We start from the raw sequence: 22,033 nt of genomic DNA, 5'->3' as shown, positions 1-22,033 counted from the left end.
ACAATCAATTCTGTTGCTGGCAGGTATGAAAATGATCGTATTGCAAAAATACATATCAGACGAATAGGGTTCTTGGGCTTCATTGAAGGTAGTTTACCTTTCAAACAAAATACCTTTTACATTCAATACAATACAAAAATTAGTACTTTAGATAAGCATCGAGTTGATTTAATACAAGATGAGAAAATGTGTTTATAATTTTCTGAGCAATAACAGAAGATAGGACAACTAAAATACAAATAGAATAATAGAATTATGCATAATTTACTACCATATTCAAGTAACTCTGAATAATCACAAAAGATAGAACAACTAACATAAAAATAAAAATATCATTATGCATTATTTAACACCATATTCAAGAATTAAATTATCTTGAAAAACAACAAAATATTTGAAAAACATTTAAAATGTAGTACAAAATGTCCGTTGATTTCTGACGTAGGGATCTTCATTCTTCATTGAACGATAAAACTGTACGCCAGGTAAAAATAAACCATTTTAATTGTCCCAACGGTTTGCCCGGACCACAACACAAGGCAACCATCTCCTGCAAGGTAGTAAAACTATTTCAAACGAACGACGGCGTAAATACAAATAATCGCACACACGAGCTGGTCGATCGGGCAAAAACCCATTGCACGTCGTGTCGAGTACACGGCAGCGCACAAACTTTGCCAAACAGTACCGTGCCGCCGCAAAAATATAAACAGACCACCGTTCCCCGCGCGTGTCAAAGATCGTAGTGTTAAATGCTGCTGCACGAGTTAAAAATATCCTGTGTCTCTCCCTCCCTCCCTCGCAGCAGCAGAGATCTACTTCCCAAACGGGGGTATACTTACCATGTGTTCGAAGGCCGAACTTAGAATAGTTTCGCGGTTCGCCTTGAACGTGAAATCGTAGTGGCCGTCACCGCCGTCGTTGGGTCGTTGGTTGAGAAAACAAACGGCGATAGGGGGAGGGAAAACCCCAACACCACGGTATCTGCTGCTCCCGGCAAACACTTTTCTTTCCGACTGCTACACTTCACACTCCACCCGGACCGTTTTGTTTTCGGTCCTGTTTTTTTCTTCCTTCCTCTTGTTTTCTACTTTTCGCCGAACTCCTTGCGGGAGCCGATAAGCGGTTGGCGAGGCTGGTTTGCTGTGGTTTCGCACCGAACCGTTTGCCAACTCGGCATCAGCAGCGGGAGACGTTCGATCAGCAGGAGGTCTCTCTTCCAAGCGAGTCGTTGTTTCTTTTTTCTTTCTTTTAATTTTTCAAATTTAAACACCCAACGCGAAAGGGGTTTTGCATAATTTGGTGTGTAACGGTCGTTTTACTTAAATTTTACGTTCAATTTGCTTCTTGAAAAAGTGTGCAGTAATTAGATTTGAATGACCTATTCTTTATTTTTTGGCGAACAAAAAATTGCACTTCTTTTGCACGACACTGTAACCAACAGGCGAACGGTTGTTTTTCCACACTATTCTTTTTATTTAAATTCTGGTATATCTAGAATCGAACACACACACGTATCATTTTACGAGACAATGATGTTTTCACTTTTTCAAACACGACACAATACACACACAGGGGGGTATTCGTATTATTTCACCTTTTCGAACACTCTGCGACACCAGTTTAAAAATTAGTTAACGCCACTCCGCGAAACAACTCTTCCGATTTCTTGCACCACCCACTTCACCGTAAAGACTGCCAAACGAAACCAGTACCAGGGATGACTACGGAGAGAAAGGAGAGAAAGAATAAAGGGGGTAAAGTTAGTTAGCAGTTAACAGGTCCTCCGAGATCCGAGCCCCGAGCCCCGGGAGTAAATGAAATAAGGTTGCCTGCTGCGCGTTGATTAATTTGCAGCGACGGGGATTAAGAGATAACGATCGCGATCCGAGGCGTCCGATTAGGAGGCTGAGGAGCGCAACTTTCTTGGCGGTTGCATCTGCTGCATGCGCCGAGGTTCTGTGAGCGAAACCGTTGGAGATCCCCGTCTCCAATTAGATCCTCCAATTATGCGCTCTAATCAGAGGTAAAGTACGGTGGGGTTATTCTTCGGTGGTGAAAAGTTAATCCTCTGAAGATGCAGGGTTTGGGGGAAGTTGCCTTAAGAGTTTTTCTTTCGCGTGGGAAAACCACCTTGGATGTTTGCGTTTACTACACGTTTCCTCCCGGGTTTTGGGTTATAAATTGCTCGTTTATGTGATGGTAAGAACAGCAACAATCTCCCCCTGAAAAATCCCACTGAATCATCAACCCCTCCAAGCGTTGTGTTTACGCTTTTCTTTATTCACTCTTTTCTGGGATTGACTTTTTTTGCGCCTCAGGAAAAGGAATCGAGGATCTCGCACACCGGAAGATTCAAAAAGCACAATACAGTACAAACACACACCTATACAAACACACCACTTAGTGGTCCACTCCGCACACACTGTGTTCGTTGGTCAGAATTTGGTGACGCTTATGCACACTTGCATCACACCAATGAGGGTGACATGGGGATGACCCGGGACGTGGGGGGAGGGGAGCCCACACAAATAGACGATCGAAACGATCCGTTGCCCACGAGCGACGCGTTGCTTCTGAGGAGCGCGAATATGCCGTGCGCTCCTTGCGCCAAAGATGATGTTCTTCGCGTCGGAACGCGAGAGAGAGAGAGCGGGAGGCGAAAGGGAGATGGCGCCCAAAACCGATGCCGCCATTGTGGAGTGTTCGTCTGTGACGAGGCTCAACACATCCCGACGGATGGAGGTTTCTCTGGATCGTTTGATTTGATCCTTTATTTTTGCTCGCAAATAAAAGATGATGGAAAATACAAACTGATCAACTCAGATTAAAATTCAAACCAACAACAACAAGGAAAAAAGTGAAAAACAATTAAAGCACAGAGAGAGCACAAGAGAGTCCGCGAGCTGACGAAGATCGTTCGTCGTACTTATACCCACACACACACATATCGCGAACTGAAGGGTGATAAACCAGCCGCGCAAGATGCTGGCCGCTAGCCACCACAGCCAAGAACGCACGTGTGAGACACGCACGCACACGAAGCCACTCGAAAGGAAAAATGCCCCGAACGCCCTTTACACTTTCTCTCTCGTTTTCCGTTCCGCAGCCTCTGCGCCCCGCGAGCGAGCGCCAAACGCCGTGGCACCCAAGTCCTTCCCACTCCCAACACAACACACCTTCCGCTTTCCAGCCCGCTTCAGAAGCGTCCCGTTCGGTTGCGGGTTCTAAAAATAAACACCACGGTTTTGCAGAAAACCCGGAGGGAAGCGAAATAATAAAATAATAATCTTAAGCCGAGCCCAACACACAGATCGGATGACGGTGACGCGGCGGGGCTTGGACGACGACGACGACGACCGGGAACACGACCGGGATGATCAGCAGCTAATGGGATGCTCGTTGTGGATGGAAGTATCCGTGATCTCGCGTGTCTGTGAGCGACCGGTTGTTGTATTTTGTTTTACGTTTGGTTGCCTTGATGATAAGAAACGATGGTCGTGTTTGTTTGTTTTTTTTTTTTGTTGTTCCGGCGCAAAAGAGGGCATGTGTGAATGTTGGAGTGTGTTTTTGCTTGTTCACAGTAACAGCAACGGTGGCGCGGAGGACAGTAACAGCATCCGTATATCGAGGGCAGGAACGGGTCCCGAGTAAAGTCAAATAGGCGGCGGAATTGCATCCGTTCTTCTGACGCGCAAAGTTCTACACCAGGATCGCCTGTGTATGTGCTAGTGAGAAGTACAAACAATCGGTTTTTATTTGTAACATTTCTAGGTTAAGAGGAAGATAAAAACGAGTACTTGAGTACTGCAAGTGGTTTGGGGATCACCCGAAATGAATTCCAATGTTGTGGCTCTATAAAAGTAATAGCAATACGCAATTTGAACGACACAAAATAGCGCAACGCCGATGATAAATAACGCTGATAAAAAGCGCGTTTTGAAAGAAACCTAATCTATTACATTCTTCAGTTCTTGAGTTCTGTTCATGTGTTCAGAAGATTATAAAAGATTCTTCCTAACGTCGTCAAACACATCTATTACACTTGACCCAAGGATGTTGCAGACCCTTACCAAACCCATCACCTTAGAGAATTTCACAAAACCTTACGGTTTGCCATTTCTGACGATATTACATAGTGAAAACAGTAGATGCAGCATCTTCTAAACACGTCCAGGCCTTGGACAATATATAAAAAACATTGCGACATAGAGAACGCAAACCAGAATTTAGTTCTTAGAGTATTCAAAACCTTTTTTATCTAAAGAAAACCTTCCTCTAAAGGAAGCAGAAAAGGTACTGGAATTTAAATAATCAACTCAAAAAGGTTATTCCTAACAGAAAATTTCAATTTACGGTAGGTTTGGCTATATCTTGAATGAACATACTGAGATTTCATGAGTTGAGAATGACTCTGCTTAGTTTTACAGTATGAAATCATAACAACGAATTTTTCGTTGTTACATATTGATTCATTAATCTTTCAGTGAGAGATTCATGAATCCCATAGATTCAATAATGTTAGAAGAACAGAAAAGTACAGCCAAAAAATGAGAAAAAAAGGCACCTGCTTTTTTTTTGGTCGCTTGATCCACGCTTGTGAAACATTAATGAAGATTCGCGAAAGATTCATGAAAATTTATTAAGGTTTCGAAAAATTCATCATTGTCTAAAGAGTCGATTCTCAAAAAATTCATGAATCAATATGAATGAATCTTAGGTGAACGAGTCATATTAATGAATCTTTCGTAAAGATTCATAAGGCACGACACTAAATCAGATGCTTTCAAAATGTCCAACCATTTGCTAATTATTATGAAAAAGAAAAATAATAATATAAAAAAAAAATGAGGTTTTTTGTTCTTCACAAAATGGTACATAGACACAAAACAATCTTCATAAGAGAGTATTAATGGACTGGAACATATTACACAGGAGCAACATCCTGGGTTTAATTGTTTCCAAACAATCAAAAACACGTGCTTTCTATAGTTTTGATAAGAGCCAACTGGATGTTCAAGGATTCAACAATATAATGTTCTTTAATAAAAAAAATCCAGTAATGTACTGAAAAATCCAACTTACTTATCAGGGCACCGAAAAAGTTTCGTTTTGAGGGTTTCAACTTATGAAATCCTTCCCGGGGGCCTTATCATTTCGTATGCGTGGTGAATTAAAATAGATCACCCATTCGAGCGACGCACGGTGAAAACAAACCGTAAACAATCTATTAACTGCTAATAATATTCATTTCAAATCGCCCCAAGCTCCGGATTATTGCGCTGACACACTTCGCCGAAAGCGAACGAGCGATTCACCTATCGAGAGCCGATACATAAATTTCCATCGTCAAACATTCACCGTGGGTGGAGCGGAGGGGGAGGGTGGTATTTCGGGCCACCATAAGGATGTAGCCATCGCTCCAAATCCAACCCCATCAGCGTGTTCCACACACAGGCGCATCATGCCACTCTGTGTGTTTGTGATTTTTATTACCGCCAAATCGGACGCTTAAAACGCGATCATCGCGCGATCCGCCGCCGGAGCAGGGACAATTTATTTGATTTCATTCGGTGTGTCTCGGTTGGACCGCTCCGGAGCCTGAAATAAAGCAATCTCATTTCCGCCCAGCGAGTCGCGGGATTTTATTTCTATTTATATGTCACACCGGTTTTTTCCATCTTTATTTTTCGCTCTGCCCATGACTAGGGGGGGTTTGAAACGTAAAACCCATTCACATTATTATGCTGCGGAGGTTAATGAAACTCGTTTCGGCGCATTGCAACTTGTTTGATATAAATTTCGCAGAAATGCAGAAGAAGCAGAGCGTCTTGTGTGAGTTCAAAACAAATAAACCCAGAAACTAAGAAGCGAAACAGACCACAAACACGAAACGACACGGCACGGCCATAAATTCATCGGTCAAGTGAATCTTATCATTTTTCGATCATCCTTTCGCTGGCAGCCCACCCCGCCCCTCTACACCCGGTCCGTCCGTTTCCGACCGTTGGTTTCTTTTTCCTTTCCGCCGAGCAGCTTCGCAAGCGTCGGCTCCTTGGAAGGATTATTCAAATTTAATATCCGTTCCGCTCGAGCGACGGAGAATTTGTGTCCTAGAACCGGTTCCGGCAAGAAGAAAATGAAAATTGAGTCGCATCGCATCCGTTGAACGGATCCAATCCAGCAAAAAGAACATCAAGGGGTTCGCGGCTTGCGGATTGCCGGTTGCCTTCGAACGGCCAATTCCATCGCACGGGCAAACCTGTTGGCGAGAGAGGATATTTTTACTTGCCATCGAAACGAAATGCTAGTTCAAGGCAAGAATAAAACCAAAGTTTTAGCAAAAGGAAGGAGAAAAACAAAACAAAAAAGAGGAAAAACTGGCAGGGCACGGTATCTCCGGAGACTCCGGGTTCATAACCGAAAGAAACCCATTCATGGGCGACCGCAGCCTCCCGATTGCCTTTCGGTTCCTTCTGCCTCTCCTTCGGCGAATGACACGCGAGCGGGAAAACGATTGAAAACCCCCTTGCGCACGATGATAGCGGAGTAATAATATTTTGTTCACTTTATCCAGCATTTTTCCCCGACGTGGGGTATCGGGTGGGGATCGTGTATCGGGACGATAAAGCTCCGGTTTTCCGGCTCCTCCTAGCTGCCTTTCAAAGTGCGTTATTCCATTTGACCAACTGCGAGGAAACGAAACTCAATTACCGTATTCGTATGGATTCTTTTGCCCGATTGGCTTGAACCTTTTCCGCCACTTCCTATCCCAATGCCAATCGTAATGTTGTTTAGGAGCCAGGGAGAAAGGGACATTTTTAATTTAAATTCGACAGATTATTAAATGTAATAAAATGATCTTAAGAAAGAACCTCGTTGAACATAAGCTCTGATGTTTCTAACAAAATTATTAAAGCGAAAGCAGAGAGCAACAGTAGAAACAGCTAAGAAAGTGGAACATATCTTATACTTTTCAAATAAAGCTTAGGCGTCGAAGCCGTAGCAGAAACATTTGCGATCAGTACAATGAAATACGGTATGTTCATCAGCAAAGTTTTACCTATTTCTCTAAACACCGCGGAAGTAAACTGCACTTCGAAGCACTTCGTTTCATTTACATCGAAAACTGCAGTTCGCTACAGAACACATCCTTGTTACGGTTCCACGGTGGCAGTGAAAGGCTGAGCGTGAAGTTTTACAAAACTTAACCCAACGCAACGTTCATCAGCCGGTGCATGTACACACTCTTCGACAGAGGTTTCCTCGTCGAAAGCTTCGAAGAAGTTTGCGATGAACACAGCATAAAAAAAAAGGTAACAACGGAACAAGAATCACAACCAGCGCACGACGGGGCTCTTTTCTCCACTCGGTGCACTTCGCGGGAAAACCACAAACCTCCGCAAGACGCCAGCTTTTCCGGGGCATACAAACTCGGAACGTTGCTCCGCTGGTTTCGGTGCCGGAAGTGGAAAACTTTGACCATTGTAACGCAGGGTGCGATAAAGGAAGAAGTGGGGCTAGGGATTTTAGCAACACAACTATAGTAAAAGAAGCTTTTCGTGGGTGTGGTAAACTTCACATAATTTAGAGATCGAGTAAAGACGTTTAACCACGGCTAGTCGGCACGATTTTCGAGTTGTATTTGATTTCTATTTGCGGCACAAAGAAAGATATTTGTAAAAAGGAAGAAATCATGAAAAAACGACAGCAAAACAGCGAAATTTCCAGAGATAAATCTGTTAAAATCAAACAAGACTAATCGTTTGTAAATAATTCTAAACAAAAAGAACCTCGTTCTTTTACCTTCAAAGTAAAAACTGGCATTTAAAAAAGGGGTCTTTTTGGAGAAAAGTGAGTGTGTTTTTGATACCCGTTCATCCGTGTTGGTAATTGGATTGCTGGAGTTCGCGAACGCTTGAACGAAACGTTTGATATATTTTTTTGGAGTTTCATTAGAACGTAACTTGAGCAATGTTAATGATTTTTTTTTTTTGCCAAGCCGCGCGGAAGTACACACGAGCGAACCTGACGAATCGTTTTTTTTTCTAATTCGCCCTACACAAACCTTCGTGATTAAATTTTATCAAGTTATTCTCTTTGATGGAAGAATGATGGGAATAAAGTCCTAAAGTAAACGAATTTGCAGAAGAGGGAAATACCAAATCATACACAAAAATCTAGGTCATACTGTTTGGAAATCATAAAAGTTGGAAAAAAAGAATTTGTTTATGTAAATGACGTCAAAACAAGAAATATAGAAAAGTTATGGATCTGAATCCGGATTCTGTATCTGGATCCAGATCCAGAGGATGTCGGATGTAGGAGCAAATCGTATCTGATCTAGTGTTGTGCTTAATGATTTTTTTTCGAGATTCATTCATATGAATCGTTCACCTAAGATTCATTCAGATGCATTCTTGAGTCTTTGAGGATTCTAATCTTCAAACCTTAATGCATCTTTCGAAACCTTAGTGTTTCTACATGAATATTTCATGGATCTGTCATGAATCTCTACAATTCTTTCATTGGCTTGGATCATGCGATCAAAAAAAGGGGGTCACTTAACCCATTTTTGGCTCATCACTTTTCATCAGTTTCATGTTTCTTTGCGATTCATGAATCTTTCATCCAAAGATTTATGAATCTCTAAGCCGCAAAGGATCATTTAGATTCATGAATCTGAATTCTGATCTGATCGATTCTCAGAATCCAATCCGGATCCCATTGCCTAACATTTGTAGGGAGCTCTGAAGGTCAAATTTCAGGATTTCAACATTTACTAGATATGGATCTATTAAAAATCGTTAATTACAACCAACAAGCTTCCTAAATAATCTTCACACTCACTTCACGCTTTCAAGTTTTCTCTTGAAATCCCAAATGGAGCGTTTTTGGACACGTATAGAACATTGTGACACTCTCCGAAACAAACTGGCTTAGCGCGAACAGTTCGTTCATTCAACACAAGGAAAAGTAAAAAAAAACAGACACACACACAGAGTGTCGTCAACCTTCCGCAGAGGTATGCTAACAGTATTCTTATGTACTGAGCAACGTGTGCTAACGCTTATCCGCTAGGCGACGTTTCTAATTCGGGTGCTGCCATCGCATTTTGCTGGCGCCCCGTTTTTATGACCGTTATGCATGTGTTCTCCACAAGCAACGGTTAGTAACGTCCCTACCAACACCAAATATGGAAGATACGCGAAACGATAAAAAAGAACGGAAACAGAGAACGAACGGTACAGAAAACCCGCTGTCTTCTGAGCAGCACTTCATCGGGCGATACACGCAGAAAGGAAGGGACTGAGGCCCACCTGAAGATGCCGCGAAGAGCGGGCACTGGTGACTTATAAAAGCTCACCACGGGATCTAAAAATAGAACCGCAAACCGCTTGTTTAGAATGTGTTGTGGTTGCGCGCACGGCTCGGTTCCGCGCCATCGTTATCCCATTACAGAACTGTTTGGGGAAAAAAAGCTCGCGAGTCTCGCTATGTCGCTCTATCTGGAAATTTCAACCGAGCCGGGTTTGGCTTATCGCTGGAACGCCACCAAACACGGGGGTCTACCGCAAACACACGCGGCCCGGCGGGGATGAACTACCTTAATCGCATACACAAACATACGACCACAGCCGAGGACCGATGGGCAAAACGCTAGACGGGCCGTTCCCTCTCTCGAGCCGCCACAGCTTCTCCACAGCAACAACACATGAGAAAAAAAAGCAACCCACCCGAATCCGGTAACTACGGTAATCCGACCTCAATACGACCGTTACGGGAGCTTCGATACGTGCGTTACGCTGCTCCAGCCGATATCGAGTGCGGTTTTGGAGTCCCACTTTAGAATGGTGGCTAAACGTGATCGTGGTACTGGTTCAAAACCTGAATAAGAACAACGTGGCGAGGGAGGAGAAAAGGTAAATTAGAGCCGTTCATTGTATTACGGTCTAGGTGTAGTCAAAACGCGTTGAATATGAAAATATGAACATGATTAATAAGCATTTAGCTTGAACTCCAGGAATTCAACAAGAATGATCTTATAGGTGACGAGGTTAACAGTTACGATCACTGAAAGAAGATTTTCATCAATTAACTCCCCGAAAACCGAGCTCCCCACGAAGGGTCAAACTTTAACGACTCATTCGCCAATCCAATCCGGTACTTACGGATTAATTCTACCGCGAAAGTATTTGCTCCAGCTTGAACCAGTTTGCTTATCAACTCGCGAACGGGCTCGAAATAACTTTTTGGCAGGCACGAACGCAACAACTGCTGCTGCGTCACTTGCGAGAACATTCGGACTCTCGATTACTTCCGGTTATCAGGCAATGTTTGCTTCCTATCAGCGCTCGAGTGCCTTTATTTGGTGTTGGAATTTTTGTTTTGGTGTTGCGTGCTAAAATTAAACGATTACTAACGAGTTTCTATTTTAAGCTTCGGTCAAATCAGCATCCCGGCAGCGTTACGGGGAAAGAAATTACGTCATGATGGACATTCAAATATGTTGGAAGGGTTTTTGGTGGCTGCAAAAATAGATTTTCCCAAAAACTATGAAGAGGAGTAGAAATTAAAAATTTGAAATTCGCAACTAAAAGTTGCAAATAAATATAATTCATAACCAAACAAAACCGACTTCGAGGGAGAACGGTTACCTGAATGGTTCCATTATTCAACTTCAATTTCACCGAATCCAAATACAACCATAATGCTTTAAAATGGTTGCCATGTTTTCCGTTCCGCAGATGACCGCAAATGAATTGCCATCACTTGGCGCGTAAGTAAATGCCATCGCTTCGAGGGAATCAAACACTTGGCGCCAGTTTTTCATTCCCGGCCGACTTTGTGGTCCGCTGGACAGGACGCTCATTTTCATCTAATGCTTCCGTTCTTTGCTACCAACTTGACGACAAATGTTTAATCCTCCGGCCTGCGGGCAACAGCGATCCAACTGTTTGTTCCAGTCAAAAGTTCGGTCAAAAGTATAACGATAAATATCCTATCCCTTGATTGAGGAATACTTATGTAACAAAACCGGCTCCATTGCAGAACACTTCGCGATACCTCTCTATTTGCTGAGTTAGGAATATATTTATTATAGACAAGCTTATTAAAAAGCTTAGATGAACTTTCGTTTCCTTATTTGACTATTATTTAGTCTCGTTTTTACTCGTTTCATGATCCATGGAACGTAATGCGAATATGATTGCTTACAAGGTTATCAAACATTAATTCGAAATCCAACCAATCCAATTTTACAACTGCTTTACAGCGGGCTTGAATTTATCTGTAGTTAACTCTGCCTATGAGAAATATCAGCTAATTATTTTAGATCATTAAAATTTACAACCATAAATTTAGACCATAAAAACCAAACCAAAGCTACTTTGACAAAGGAAATCGATAATTTACTAACCGGCCTCTTTCAAATTAGTTAATTTTAAGAATTATATAATAGCGGCGGTATATAAGAATTATATATAATAGGTTTACATTCGAAATTATTTAAGCAAAAGATCGAATTGAAAATTGACATATTCGAAAAACTAATAGTTTTTTTAATACAACCTTATGAAGCAACTCCAGAAGCTTTTCTTCTATAAACAATCCACGCTGGCACAAAACCTGATAGAAAGAATATCTCTTCCACGGATTATATGTAAAACCACATCGGGCACTCCAGGTGAATAACCAAGAAAATAATGTACCCTCTTTGTCGTACAAATGTCTACAAGGAAAACAAAGTACTTCCAACAGAGATACGTACGTAGGAATGCACACTGTTCAATGTTGGAAAACTGACAACGAGCAGCTGCAGAAGCTTCCTGGAACGCCTGGCCACCAAACGTCAGAACGGAATTAGCTATTTGGCGTTCTTCTCAGCATCGCTCCGCCGTCTCGCGGTCCGCAAGATTTTATTCACAAACATACACATTGAAGCACACAGATATAACAATCCAATCCGGTGGAAACCGGTGCAGTGACGTCAGGGGCGGTAGCGAAATCTCATCCACATGATCCGTCCCGGGCTCTAATTTGAATCTTTTTACATGGAAATCATACGGCTACCACGTGGCGGGTGCCGTCGTCGTCGTCGATCGCCGACGTAGTCCAGAATATGTGTGTGTGGGTGTGTGTTTGTATAAAGAGAGTTTTTGTATTAAAACAACGTCACCGGTTTGGCCCCTCGATATTCTGCAGCATTGTTAAACGAGATTCCACAGTTGACATTGCCATCGAGAAGGCGTAAGGATTTTCTTCTTTTATCTTCAATATTAGAAGCTTCAAATTTAAATCTTCCAGCATCCCTTAATTTTGTTTTCGGTTGAGAAAATTATCGTTATATTTATATTAAAAAGTAATATAATTAATGTTTGTAGCTTACACCTATAAAGGCAGTTATCAACCTGCTCCCATTTGTGAGGTAAACATTGAATCTGTTATCAAGTCTTTTTCTTGATTTCCTTCCTACCGGTGAGTTTTAAAAAATGTCAAATTGATTTATACTCTTAATATAAACAGTATTCTTATGGATTGAATGCAAAAATCGAGCTCATTCTTCGCAGCGATCCTCCATCGTTTATCGACTCGCAGACGAGTACCACTCCCCTCGGTCACACGTACAAGCCATCGTACATACAACCCGGTACACGCACACGAACGGAAACCGACCGGAACGCCGTACGTACGAAACAACACACCATCGATTCGGACGGCGCGGGAGGAGTAAACAAAACGTACGATAATTCACAAATAATTTCAATTTATTTAACAGCCAAACGCGCGAACAACGCACGGAAGATGGCAAGGTTGAGCCGGTGGGAAGAATCCGAAAGATCGGATCCGGAGCCGGCTGCAGGAAAGGGGAAAGGTAAAGAAAAAGAAACACCGATCAACGATAGTGAGATGGGCGGGATTTTGGGGGAGTGAAACGACGAACGTGCTCTGCTGTTGAGCAAAATGGTTTGGAGATGTTTCAAGGAAAATACTCAACATATGATCACTCGGAAGACGTGAAATTTGAGTTGTACGGGCTTTTTGAGGCCCGTCACGAACGAGTCAAAATGCACTTCAAATTGTTTTATTTCGGTAGAAGGGATAAGAATTCACAACTTGCAGATCCGAAAAGCATAAAATCAAGCCTCAAAACTGCAACATCTTTGCCTGCCGAACGAATTGCAACGGTGTGTATCGGAAGGTTAATATTTTACGCAGTATAACGTATACAACAACACTGCTTCCTCCGGGGGAGCCAACTTCTTCAACAGCTCCCGGTGCGAAACAGCTCGGCACAGAGAGAGGAAGCGATAAACGATACACAGAATGCACAGAAGTACAAGCACACTCAATCAAGCCTAATCGACCACGTCAGTGGCATCATTACACCGGGCCCGGTTTCTGAAGCCCCAGAACCGGGAGAAGCTGCCCCGCCGGTCGGACAGTTCTTAAATAATAATCCACTGATTGCACAGACAAATGGGCATCGAAGGGGGTGAGTCGGGGGTGCGGATGGGTCGGTGTGGAAAGCAATCGGACCAAAATACAAAAAAAAACCCCCGGAACGGTCAAATGAACAGCGGGCAACCACCAGCAGGATGAACTTGTTGAGCGATGCTAGAAGAGATACGTTCGAAAGTTTGTCCCATTCCTGAGGCGACCAGCAATGGCACATTGAGCGATTTTTCCACGATTGATGCTGCAGATTTTATCCAACAGAAACCTGGCAAGAGCTGTTCTCCGGTGACATTCTACGGACAACCATGCGCCTCCATTGGAAAACTATGAAAAACCATAAGCGAAGAGGATTAGAAATGTAGATCACAAAATAAAATATAGGATGATCGCTTTCAGAGTATAAAATGAATTTCTTATCTCACCGCAAAAAGACGGACAAGAAAAGTACCGCAAGAAAATATCGAAAACTGGTAAACGCTTTTTATTGCATTTTTTTTTTTCAAGTCAAGCATCTCAAAAGGGAAAACTTTCTCTATTGAAAATTGTCAAACATGTAAACAAACCCCAAACAAGCGAAACAACATCGAAGGTGGAAAAAAACTCCATTTGAGAAAAGGAAGATATGAACTTTGTTTTGAGAGAAGGTTTCTCATGCATTCTATTAGAGTGGTATTCGAACTTTTAAAAGAAATGAAACAAAGAGGTAAATAAATCATTCTTCTTTGAAAATGAACACTTTGTCTCGCGTTTAGTGCTCACCATTTGTCGCTTTTTTTCAATTTATTTTAACACAAACTGATACATTTTAGCGAACTGTTAAGCGAACAACAATGCCGTTGTGAGGTTTAAACTCGTAACAAAAGATGAAGCTTTCCAGCGGAAGTAAAATACGACCTGCCGTAGCACATTAAGCCGGAAGATGCTGTTGAGCCGAGGAAAAGCGTATAAACTATGTGTGTTTTATGTGTTTTAGAACCCTTGTTTTCAAACCAACCCTCCCTCCTCTGTTGCACTGACCGTAACGCAAGATGGAAGGACATTTTCTAAGCAACCACCCAACATTGAAAGCGGTCCGCAATGAAAAAAAAAGTCGGTCGACGTCCGCTTACACCGGTTTGGCGGGAAGGGGGGACGACAATGTTACGGGTCTTTATTTGCGGTAAAGTCTCGAGTGTAGTTACCACTTAATTGCCTGTCCGTACGGCTCGGTTCTATTTGCAAGGCCAAAGGCGCTGATAACAACCTAACAACACCGTGCGGCCGATGCATCTTCCCGGAGTTGCGAGTGGCGAAACATACGATGCCACATGGAGCCTCGTGCGCATCCTCAGGGCTACAGGGCCGCAGCAGCTACGCCTTGGTGCTATTTCTGGATCGTGTTAGCGAAACAAACCTCACGTTGCCTCCGCAATCCGGTGCATCCTTCTGCAGGCGACGTTTGTTTTCCGAGCTTATTAATACCCGTGCTTTTGCTGTTGTCATTTTTGTAAAGTTGTTTTTTTGTTTGTAAAAACAAACATAATTCGCTCCGCGTCGATCTGAATCCAACCCCTTGCAGCGAGCTGATCTTGTGGAAGATGAACGATCAAAATGTTGTTCGTTGGAGAGTGGAAAAAAATATCCCACACACAAATCGTGGCCACTCACACAACCTCGGCGCGAGCCAGTGTGACGCAAAAGGGGTTGCAAATCATCGAAGCACGATTGAAAGCGCCAATTTGTGCGCCACTGAGATGAGGTATTTATTTATTTTTTCGCTTCTTCATTCGGGTGGGGGGGGGGTTGAGGTCCGAATTGTGGTCGAAGGTGGCCGAGAGGTGACTCCGGCGAAGAAAGCAAACTCATGATGACGATCCAAATGATCGGAAAAACCCCCAGTTCGCTTTTCCGGGTAGCACGGGTCGAGTTCAAGCGTATTTCGTACGTTAATGACCTACAGGTTCCATTTTCTTTTTTGTTTACACCCTCTGGTTTTCCCCAACAATTAAATTGATGTGTACGTCAGTTAATAACGGTGTGAGTATTTTATGAAAAAGCACATAAGGTTTACAAATTATTCTCAAAATCTTCACTAACCCACACGAATGCGTAAATCGACTTAGAAAAATAGAATAACAAAGAACTCATGTGGAAATTTAACTAGAATATTTTTGATTGTCACCACTCTTCATAACAACGCATTTTTCCTTCGTCCCCCCATCAATTTATTGCCCAAAGTTACCAAAAATCTCGTATTCATAAATTCAAAAACCCGGCGTTGTTTTGCAGAAAAACGTCACTCGCTCCTTTTTCCTCGAAACCTACTCTCGTTGGTGGGCTGAGTGGGAAACAGCATTTGAATGTCAAGTTTGTCGAGTGGAAGTCGTACAACCAACAGATAACTGCCGTTGGACTTACACGTCGACAATGTGGGGCAGATTTTTCCGAATGCGTACTACGAGTAGTCGCCAATCCCAAAAACCGGGGGCGTATTATACTGGGGAAAAAAAACATCGGTACATGGAGAGAGCAGAACAGTGGTTTTATGCCTTATTTTCACGTCACGTCACGGAATGAACAACAATCGTAGTTATGCTTTTTAATAAGCGTGCAATCGGTGGGCAGTAGTTACATTGTTAGAAATTACTTGCATCGTAGTGTTTGAACGATAGCTAAAAAAAACCAACTCACTCTACCATGTAGACGAAGATGCTGTCAGTCGACTGTTCTTAAAATAGAAACAAGTGCGGCAACGTATAAATAATGTTTATAGATGAGGAGACAAGAAACAGAGCAGAAGGCAGGCTCTAGACCGACAAAGTAAACAAATCAACGCTTATCAGTGCCTTATCATGGTAACGAGCTAACTTTTGCTTAGCACAAACCTCACAGATAGAGAGATAGAAAGATTAATCCTAGCAAATAACTGTACTTAGCGTGCAATGCCTTGGTTTGCTAAAAATAAAAGTTTGCTGAATATATAACAAATATTGTAGAACAAAAGTATCCATCTTGCAACTCCAACTGTTGTGACAACCCAAAGATTAAACTATATACCAGGGGTAGGCATACATTTCCTAAAAAGGGCCAAATGGTTGCAAGAAAACCGAAAGCGCGGATACGTTAAACGATGATTAAATGTTTTCGAAGTAGTACCCTTTTAAATGGACTAACAACTTTCTCAGAAGTCAATTTACATAAAAAATCGTAAAAGACATAATATTTTCGAAATTTTATCGTCTAACTTTAAAAAAAAATTCTTACTTATTTTCGTTGAATTTGGATTTTTGTTCAGGTGACAGCGTTGACAGCACCAAAATGATGTGATCGGATGAAAACTGATACGGATACCATTATTACCTATGCGTGTATCTGGACGGCAAAGTTTTGATATATAAAAGTAACACCTCGTTCAGCAAATTTTTATCTTCATTTTTGGAAAGGAAATCAACCTGACATCATGATCAAAACCGATAAAAATTGAAGAGGGTTTTTTGTATGAAGCACCCAAATTTCCCACGGGCCGGACTTTGCCGACCCCTGCTCTATACAAAGCTAACTTTTCGCATAAATTATCGAGATGTATATGATGACTCAAGCAACGCATGTAAGGGAACATGCAGCAATCAGTAAATCGATAAGATACGAAAACATGTGGTATGAAAATGCCAAAATAAAGTTTCTGTAAGATTTAGTTTATACAAATAAGTATTCAAAAATAAACGCAATGACGAAAGACATGCCTCAACAATCGAAGCCCAAAAACATTGCCGTTAAAAAGGCCTTGCCTGAAGAGTAGGACAAGAGAGCAAGATGAAAGCTTACTAGAGTAACGAAGACACGAAGAAATAAAAATGAAGTGCATTATAAACTAAAAATGAGCCAAATTAACCAAATACATAAGAAGGTACATTATGGATGCTCAAATTGATGAGAAGATAACAAAAAAGGTTAATGTGTCACAGAAGCGCTTTAAAAATCAACAAAAATCCTAAGGAAATGTTCAGGCTTTTGCAACATAGAGCTTTTAGTAGAAATCTATTGAATACAATACAATTTCCCGGGGACTTTATTGAGAAAATACATCGAAAAGCCATTTTTGAAATTCTACTCCGCTAGTTGGCACTATCTCCATGGCCCCCCGCAGGCCTTCCCTAAACAAGTCACGTTGCATCGACAAACCTCGGCGAACGCCGCTGAACAACACAATCAACACAATCTCCAAAGCCAATGACGAATGGCAATCGCAGCGTCTGACATGTGTTGTTTCCACCGCCCGACGGTTGCAAGAAACTAACGAGTTTCCACCGGCTACCCGCTGGTATCGCTTCGCGGATTTTCTTCTCTTTTCTCGCGTATCGAATATTCATCATCGCTCCCGAATGGTCGGCACAGAAAAGTGAGAAACCGGCAGCCGGAACGCCGGAGCGGCCGAAAATCTAATCCCGTTCGGTAATCAACATTCCGCACTCGAAATTGTCGGCGATGGCGACGATGAAGCAATGCCAAACCGCCAGCCAACCAGCCAGCCAGTCTCTTATACCGACTAGTGGCCACTTGTTGCCTACCTCCTCCAAGTGGTGGCCATTTGCATACACACGTACACAACGTCGCCGGATCGCCATGCGACTTGCCGTGGAGAATTCCGCTAATAAATAGTGCACAGCACAGACCGGATCGAATCTGACGGCGCTCGAGCGATAAGTGGATCCGCACCCTCGAACACTACTTCATCGGGGCACGGGTTCACGTCCCATATGGCACCACGCAACATCGCATGTGTGCTCGCTGAGACGATGCCAGCTGAGCGGCTGCAGCTTCACGGAACGAGATCGGCGAGTGAGCGAACGATCATGTGCCGCTATCGGTTTCTCATCGGTCGGTCAAAGCGAAACCATGATCGATCCATCATATCGATCGATCGAATGAGAAATGCATACACTAGGCAAGTGTGTCCTGCTCCATTTGCCTCCACCACGGCGAGATGGTAACAGCACAGTAGATGGCACAAAAACGAGTCTACAAACTAACGCCTGCAAACGTCGCTGATTCGCTAATTCGCATCTCATCTCAAACGTCATCCATGTCGTTTTTTTTCCTCCCGACAGATCATCCTGCCTTCACCGTGAGGGATGCTGCTGCTGTTGCTGCTGTCGGGCTGGCTCTTGATTGAATAATCGATTATTAGTTTGATTTACCTTCCTCAACATCCAGACTCCACTTACCTCCGGTGACTTCCCCCCCACTTTACCACGCAGTTTATGCCTTTCCGCAATGAAATAAAAATCATCATCATCGCGCTCCGTTTTTTTCGCGCTTGTTGCGATGGTTTTTTCGCGACCTCCCGTTTGTTTGGCCAATAAAAATCTTCTCAAACAATGTCGATCGTCGTCTCGTTGCGCTCTACCCTTATCTCGCGCCGTCCCTTTCCCGATCCTCATTCTTTCCATTCCTTTTAATATTAGCTATGTTACGCTTCTTTCCACTCTGTCTCACTCCCTATCAGCGAACGAAACGGGCGCGATATTGACTCGCGAGGGTCTCCTGCTTAGATCTTCTCGCAGACTCACGGCGATCGCGTCCGTCCACACGACCACACTATCCGGACCACCACGCACACTCGATCGACCTTTTCTTTGCCATCCCTTGGCTCTTGGCTTTCCCCCGTCTCAACCGTAAGCTAACCGCGGTCGCGATATGTCTATCTTACGCTCTGCGGGGCAAAGCAAAGAAAGACAAAATAAAAGCCCTCCCTCCCGAGTTATTGCACACGCACCGACGGCGACGCACACCGGCTTAGGCGTGGGAGGACCGAAAAGTTTCTCGCCTAGAGGCGAGATTTTAATCCGCTTTGAATGCTTTACCTACAAGGCCCCTTAGCTGTTTATTACCGCTGCATCCCATGAGAATTTCCTTGACGAAAGTCTACGCCTGCTACGATTGAAAGTTTAGTCAATACTTCTGCCTGTTTAGGGAAACTTTCTCAGACGGTCTAATTGAAATGACGACTTTCTCAGGGGATATGGGATACGAAAATCCATTTTATCGATTAAATGATTTAGAATTAGAATACGTAACATCTCTAAAGTATCTCAGGTATTAAAATATAAAAGACAACTAGAAATTGTTCGACTTTTACACACTATCAGGAATGCTGCTGAGCTGCAAAGGCGATTTGGGGGATGTATTGGATCATTGCAAAACGATCCCTTTTCGTTGAGGAGAATAATTGGAAGAATCTTTAGGATATTTGGAATAGGAACATCCATTTAAAAGATAAACCGATTAATCTCCAACCTCGCTCTCTTTCCAGTTAACCAACGATGTTGTTAAACATGATGATAAATGTCTGATGTAATTTTAATGAAAAACTGACGCTCAGCAAGATGTTCTTTTCATCATTTATACCCAATTGGGAATGGTGCTAAGTTGCAAAGGCACCCAACACATTAGAAGGCAATATTTGTATGCGGTAATACACCCTTTTAAGTTGAATAGCGTATGGATTCAGATTCAGTCAAGCTCGGAATAGACACCGGTTCGTTCAAGGAACTATAAACCGCTTAACAAAACGTACAACTTCAATAGCGGATTCTTAAACTGGTAAAGCGAAACGTTTAAACTGTTCAGCGGAGATGTCAAGCCGCGATGGGTATGTTTACATCAGATCCAACCCTGACACTATTGTGAAGCAACTCTCCTTCTTCGCGGTGGGTTAGAAACTTTTCATTCCACCTCCACACACTACTTCGAGGCGTGAATTTCCCTCGGTACCATTTCTTTTCCGCGCGTTATAGTAGTACGCGGAACCACACACCACGACCACGCGCGCAAAGCTTATTCTGACGTTTTGCTGGCTGTTGTGTGTCTGTGCATTCTACTCCACCGCTACGATCGATCATCACGTCTCGTCCCCTCTTCTACCACCCGGCCAACCAATGTTTTCACAATTTCCAACAACGGCACAACGTCATCGCGCCGCAACGCAACGCCTTCGGCGTACACCGCGCGGTCCGCGCTATCAACAACAATAACAACCACCACCACCACCACCACCAGTGCTACCCGCGATCAGCAGCTTCTGATCATACGGTCTTCGCCCGCTATCGCCTTCTCATTCATTCTGGATTCGGGGTCTGACGCGATCGCGACTGCCTGTTGCTCGTTTGCATGTGGCTTTTGTGTAGCTCGCGAGAAGAGTGCTCTGTTTTTGTCCACCCCGCCACGTCACCCCACAAACACAGCCGATCCAGCTTCTTGTGGAATCTTTCTCCCCATCTCGCTCTGCCCCGCCGTCTGGCTCTTTCTCGCCATTGAGTTTTCTTTCCCTTTTCTGCCCGTGTGTCTCTATTGGCAGAGGCTGTTGATCTTGTGGTTGCGATGGTTGCACTGTCCCTTTTTCTCATTCCTTCTCCCGCACGCCCTTCTTCCCATTACCGACATGATCGTGCGCTGGTCACGGCGGCGGCGGCGACGACGACGACGACGACGACGGGTTCTGATAATGCTTTGAACTCTACTGCTTCCATGCTTCGAGCCCCGGGACCGTCGACCGACACGTTACTCCGCATATCTATGTATCTCCATCGCGCTAGCGCTTGCTCTTTCATTCCGGCATTTCTTCATCCCCAGCATCCTTCTCCTTCACCTTTTCCTCCAAAAGGCCTGGTCCCTCCTGACCCCTGCTGGCGAACAATTCTTTCGCACTTTTCCACTTACCGCTCTCGATCGAGAAGAATTACGCGCAAGCACACGGACACGTACACACATACAGCCACACATACACACACACACATACGCAGTCTTGCTTCTTGTTTGTGCCGCAAGACCGCCGAAGACGGCGACGAGAAGGTAGCAAGAAAGCGTTCCGAAAAGAAGTAAACGCGCGCCCGTAACGTAAGCCGTTCAATCAATGATCATTATGTTCACAACCACTGGCTCTCCGCCCGCCTCCCCGATTCCCTGTTCCCTATCCACCAGCAACCCCTCCCCGCGTACCTTGTTGTACCGTTCGGCGGACGCCTGCCACTATCGTTCAAAACGGCGCTAACGTACACACAGGAAAACACTTTATATCACCAAATCTCAAAACGGGAAAAACCGTCCTACACGGCACCGGACGCACAACCTTCTCCGACGAAGACACAACTGCGACTGGTTGCCAAAGAGGTTGAGGTTTACGAAATAAACATTTGAATGGGACGTAGGTACAGATACCTTGGTTAGTAGTTTCTGCTGAAATAACAAATTTGTTAATAACTTCATGATCGCTTAACCGATTTTTACATGTGACCCCTCAAATGAAAAGTCTTTTAAGGGCACACAACTTTGTCCTACAAAAGATTTTTCCGTCTTTTCTAGTTTTTGAGAAAACTAACTGTGTGGAAAAGAGATAGAACTATGCAGGAACAAGGTAAATAAAGCTCGCAGACTAAAAGGCAAAAATTAGCCAATTGTTAATAACTATTTATTTTTTCAACCAATTTTCATAATTGACCCCTTAAATGAAAGGTCTTTTTAAGACGCGTAGCTTTATTGAAAGTAGATTTTACCGTTGTATCTTGTTTTTGATAAAAACCGCAGGTGGGAAAGTGTT

General features: G+C 43.4%; 1 protein-coding gene across 3 annotated transcripts in view; it reads right to left on the bottom strand.

Moving 5' to 3' along the window:
* Window positions 1-21,576, bottom strand: part of LOC131260478 (receptor-type guanylate cyclase Gyc76C-like) — a 72,977-nt gene extending 51,401 nt beyond the window's left edge. For 2 of the 3 annotated variants that reach the window (XR_009178159.1, XM_058262209.1), the window contains exons 1-2: window positions 21,436-21,576; window positions 843-1,724 (exon numbers count right to left, since the gene is read on the bottom strand). The gene's annotated coding sequence lies outside the window, so the exon portion shown is untranslated. The remainder of the gene's footprint in view (window positions 1-842; window positions 1,725-21,435) is intronic. The other variant, XM_058262210.1, reaches the window with a different exon arrangement.
* Window positions 21,577-22,033: the final 457 nt, after the last annotated feature.

This window comes from Anopheles coustani, chromosome 3, assembly GCF_943734705.1.
Source record: "Anopheles coustani chromosome 3, idAnoCousDA_361_x.2, whole genome shotgun sequence".
Classification (NCBI taxonomy): Eukaryota; Metazoa; Arthropoda; class Insecta; order Diptera; family Culicidae; genus Anopheles; species Anopheles coustani.
Note: the sequence above shows the minus strand (reverse complement) of the source record. Positions and strands in the feature narration are given on the sequence as shown.